Below are 6000 nucleotides of genomic sequence, written 5' to 3'. Positions count from 1 at the left end.
TGGTAGTTCCCACTAGAACTCTGGATATATGGTCCAAAGAGGTGGCAATGCAAGTGAAGGAGGACATTGTTAGACAACCAAAATAAACCTATGAGAGAGATAGGAATGGCCAAATCAACAATATGATATATTCTTTAAAATAATGAGCAGATAAATGAATAAATGCACTTACCAGCTCAACAGCACCAAAAGTGCCTGGAAGAATTATTTCCTTGGTTAGGAAAACCTTCATCACAACATCTAATCAAGTGAAGAACACGCTTGGGGGGTCAGAGTATTATTGTCAATGTCTAAAATCGGGACACACCCTCATGATTGGAAATATACGGGGATTGCAAGGTGCAAACCACTGGCTAAACTCAAGAATAGAAAGCCCAGATAAGACATTGCACTAAAACATCTGAAAGAGTCTGATCTGCTCTGCGAAAAAACAAAAAATCTATGGACAGAAGAAACCAAGACTAACTTGCATCAGCATGATGGAAAGAGAAATGTATGGAGAATGAAAGAAATGGGTCATGATGTGAAGCAAAACACATTATTCATGAAAGATGGTGAAATGTTATGGGTGGACATGTATGCATGTCCAGTGTCATGTGCTGGCGGAATAAGGTCACTTGTGTTTATTGATGATGCCTATTACAGTTATGACCCAACCACAGATTGCTACGTAGCAATAATTACATTTAGACATTGGTGAGTTTATCCTGCCAGGAATCTTCACGTTACAATTTGACTCTCAAAAAAAGGCATTAAAGATAACACATGACACACAGTGCTTTCTCTTACTCCCTCAATAGCTTTAGGTCCAGAAACAGAGGCTATGTATTGCTGTCTAAAAAAATGTGAAATTAAAAAAAAAAAGAATCTCACATAATATAGCCGTAATTATCTTGACCTACTATTCTCTTGCTGAGTTGGTTCTTGGGCACAGCGACATGTGGTCATAGTAATTGCTCCTGAATCATTTCCACTTTCACCACTGTCACGCTGAGATTTCAAATCACAGAAAGAAGGCCAAGGCACAAATTGTTTCACAGATCAGCTGCTTATCCTGAATATCTTCCCTACACAAACCAGAAAGATAAAGGATTTCTTTGTGTTTATCTCAACTCTGATATATAAAGGCCTACAAATTAAAAACATCCCAGTTTGAGATGCATTCATAATGGCTCTATTTTTCCTCAGGTGCAGCCGTTATTGATTTGGACAGAAAGCTGTTTAAATGTCTCTGTGTTGTTAGCATGACTTTAAATTTTATGATAGAAATAAAATGGTATAAGGCAACATTACTGCTTGACTTTTGAACTAATTGCAACAAAGAACAAATGTGTGTTTGTTTTTTTCTTTATTATCATTATTTTTTATCAACATCTCAATATATTAAGCTTAGTAAAAGTTGGAACATTTTAAAATATAATGAGTAGTTTATGGATATTCATCAGTAAATCAGTAAAGTTTTTACAGTAACTTAACAGGTGGAAAAGTCGAGTCTCATTTCAAGAAATGGGTGTTACTTTGAATGAAAATGTGGAATTAATTACACATCTTAGTAATTTTGGTCTATACCTAATGGTTTCTTATTTGAAAATCCAGAGTGTGTGCACTATTATTTGTTTAGAGTACTTGATTTGTTTTATACTAAGATTAGTCTCAGGTTTCAGTCAAGCCAGAGACTAAATCAGCTAACGGTATGTCTTGGTTGGACTGCTGTATCACCTAATGGCTTCAGTCTATCATGATTGAATAAACATTTATAATCAATTGGTTGGCGGCAAACCAGGAAATGATCAGACAGGAAAATCTGCCAGTTAAGCGCAAAGCCAGTCCATCATCTTTCCCTTGGATTGCCAGGTCGTTAATTCATCTTTAATCACCACTGTGTCCATTGGTTTTCCTCTTCTGGCTGTCAAAAAACCATTAGACTCTTTTTAGATTGAGAGAAGTGACTGGCCCATCATTTGCACACTCACTTACTCCATCACATCAGCAGGCCATTTTAACATCTTGTGACTCTCCCAGTCACTGCAGAGTCATGGTTTCTTGGACTTTGTACTTTGTTTTTGAAACCCAGCAATAGCCACACACACACACACATACAATGAAAATTTAATTAGTATACATTTAATTAGTTAGTTCTCAGGGTTACTTTTTCTTATTATGTTTTAATGTTTTTTGTTTGTTTGTTTTAAATTTCTTCATTATTTGACCAAATGATTCACTGCTAAAAAGTGCTAAATAGGTTTCACCAAATGAGAGATGGACTGTGGCATAATGACAGAAGCTTTCCTCAAAAATTAGGTGTTGCACTCAGCATGTATTATACTGGTCTAAGGTGGTTTTCATAAAGCTACAGAAGCATCGGAAAGATGTGTTGTGAAGGGTGCAGATGCTGGACAGAGACTCCAGAAAGCATTTTAGGTGCATCTATTGGTTATAGTCCATACATACTGACTATCTGTAGTCAATTACACTGTATTAGAAGCTTACAGTTCAAAATGGTTATATTACCACTTGTTTAGAAGGCGTTTTAAAAAAAAATTATGGAAGTTAGAAGAAAAGACACACCAACAAACAAGAAAACTGCTTTCTAGTTGGTCTAAGATTACAATAAATGGAAACTATTTCCTGATCACCTAGATGGCACTTCCCAAATTGCATGAATCATTATGTTGTTTTCTCTCCCTTTCTTTCTCTGCTGGCTTAACCCCTGCTGCCTCAATGATTTTCCTATAGCAGAGGTCATCACCAGAGTTTTGTTTTGTTTTATTTTATTTTATTTTATTTTATTTTATTTTATTTTATTTTATTTTGTGGGAGGACATATGTACAGGTTATTTTTGTCTCATGGACATGCATGCACAAACACCAACATATTCAAAAGACTTCATTGATCTTTTCACAGAGGAAAAATGAGGAAAAATCGAATAAAGGCAGCAATACACAAAGAAATAGACCGAAGAAGATTGCAAGTTAACAGGGATGTAACTATTTGAGTTAAAATGCTCAGGTTATGCTTGGCAATTCTTTTATTGTAGCAGCACTGCATTCAACATGCTTGTCTGTTACGTTTAATTCAAAATGTGGACCCATGAGGACCTGGATAAAGGCAGGTGAGGCAAACTGAGGGGACTTTTAATGAAATGTATTAAAGTAGAGTAGCAAAAAGCACTGCGGGGAGCAGGCAGTCTAATAAATGTCTAAAAGATGATACACGCTGAGACATGAAGCTACGATGCTGGAAAACAGAGAGACTGACAGTTAATCATTGGAAGCACTGGGCTAAATACACAAGGATTTTAACTGGGAAACCAAATGCAAGTTCGAAAGAAAATGGAAAGAGATTAACAAAGGGAGGGAAAAAGACAGAGACAGATTGTTTTTGGATTGTCCACTTGTTCATAATCAAGCTTACCATTTAGTGATCAAGCCATTTTGTAGCATTGTTTGATTTCTCAACTGTAAATTTCCTCCACTTTATGCATGCATGTTTACAAATATCAGTCAGGCCTGCGACCAAACGTTCAAGAGTTTATGAATATATTCATTTTAAATTCTGAAATAAATACATGACCTCGTGTTGAGGGCATGACATTCCTTTAATTCACAGTGGTGACCATGCTTCAATTCAGCTCACTGGTATCAACTAAGTCAGTATATTTAGCACCTTTAGTAATTAAAGAAGAAAAAGACTCCAATAATTATGGAGATTGTGTGCTGTTTTTTTCAGAGGTAATTATGAAAAGCTTCAACTACTGTCACTACCAAAATATTGGACGTCTTTTATCATAAATATAGAGTGGGTGAATGTGGAATCTTAAAGGGTCTACAGCCAGGTCGCTCAGCTAGAGACCATGTGTGGTTGTCCTCTCCCATATTTTCCCCACAGGCAGTTGACACAGAGTGGGCTCATCAGAGACACATATGACTGTGCCTGATGCCTGTGGAGTGGTCAGAAGAAAGGTCAGTAGGTTGACCCATGCTGGGACTGACCTAGGTGGACTGGGTTTTAGTGCCGGAAGCCCTTGTGTGCCCTGTGGGGTGTGTCCAGCACACAGTAGTTCATAACTGGGCATTGGCAGGATTGTGGCATGTGGTTTTGTACCTGCGGTATGCTCTGGAGATGAAGGTACCTATGCAGAGGTAACCCCATATTCTTGATAGATTAGCAGGCCAAATGCGCTACTGAGTAGAAAGGACATGGGCCCAGGGTGGCATTGAAGTATCCTTGAGTGACTGTCATCCACCACGGTTTACCATGCATCAGCTGTCGACTCTGAGATGGTAAGTAGCGTGTGTTCAATAGGCCTGGGCATATCCACACACCGATGTGTCTGCATGTTGCACCTAAAGAGTGGTCCCCTCAACCTCATGCTTTGTCTGAAACAGTGGCACTGCAAGAAGATTGCAAAGGAGGTGGATAGTTCCCCTTTCACTGCAGGGATATCTGGCCAACTTATTTGGAGCTGGTGGGTTAATGCTGCACTACAAAATATCAGCAAATACCAAGAAAGCAAAGCACTATTACTACAAAACGAAAGTTTTAGCACCTACACACAGATGGGAAAAAAATGTTGGTACTGACTGACACTAGTAGCAATTCTAGTCCAAAATTACCATGTGGGCAACTGGGACACAACTTGCTAAAATAAAACAAGAAACAACTATAACAGTAAGAAAAAATGTGCAGATTTACGACAGGAAGTCACAAACATGGAAGGACAGGAGAGAAAAAAAATACATACTAAAAATACAAAGCTCAAAAAAATATACACAGGAACCTGAATTTTAACAAAACCTCCAAACCATGACATTTATTACCTTCACCTCACCTCACCTCAAGTACCTAACTAATTAATAATTGAGGTGAATAGGCACTTCTCTTTTTTACAAGAAAACTCCACAAGGAATCTATAACAATAATAGACAGGAAATAGTATAATGTTCTCTGCAGTCTGGACACCCATTTTGCTAAATCATTACTGATCTGTTGTTAAGATAAAATGTAAACTCTTAGTTTCTGGGGAGGTCTAACATGACAAATTTAGGAGAGACTAATCCAAGTTAATAGCTTCCTGAAGGGATTTAGAGATTACAAGCATTTAAAGTAATCAGATGTGGAAAACAAAAATGTTTGGTAGATGATCATTTTTTCAAGAAGCTTGCAATTTTATATCAATGTCCCTTTTGTTTGCAGAGACTTGCTTTATTATGTATTCAAGCTTTTAATAGCAAATATTAACAAAAACCATTATAGGTATTTAACATTTTATTATCACACGTTTGTGATGGTGTTTGTTTTATCAGTTTTTAATCTATTAGTTACAAGATTACAGTTTAAACAGATGATACTGGTGTACCTAATAGTTAGAGAACAATAATATATTCATTATAAGGTTATGCTTGTGTATGGTTGCCTTCAGTGGTACAACAGTCTTGATTCAGTGCTGTGGCTGTTTTATAAGAAGATAAATGGTTTCTGCAGAAACACTGGAGACTCAGACCCAAACTGCACAGTAAGTGGCAGCCCTGGACCTACCTGTAATAATCTCATACATCTACAACATGCAGGTGTAGTGTACTTTCACTGAGGAATGTAAATATGTAATGTAATGTAAATGTTTCTTATATTGTTAATCTGTTAATCTGTAGTGTTCAAGAATCACTGTCATCTGAAAATATTTTTCCCCAAATGAAACTCTTTTTTATGGGGGTTTTTCTGAAAAAATCAAAATGAAATGTGGTTGTTCAGTGGGAATGCTCATTTTCTTAAAAAAAAATGGCTGCAAACTGTGAAAATCTGTTGCTGAGAAACAGAGCGCTAATCTCAGAGTTGTAACAATGTAATAAATTATACATTATGTGAGTTCATTTCCCTGTACAAATAACAAAATAGTGCATTATACAAGTGTTTTTGTTTGGTCAGCATCAGTAGCTCAGAGCAGAAACATTAAAGTAATTTAAAACAATATGTTTGATTTGGGGCAGGACGGCGGTGCA

This window comes from Astatotilapia calliptera, chromosome 16, assembly GCF_964374335.1.
Source record: "Astatotilapia calliptera chromosome 16, fAstCal68.1, whole genome shotgun sequence".
NCBI lineage: Eukaryota > Metazoa > Chordata > Actinopteri > Cichliformes > Cichlidae > Astatotilapia > Astatotilapia calliptera.
Note: the sequence above shows the minus strand (reverse complement) of the source record.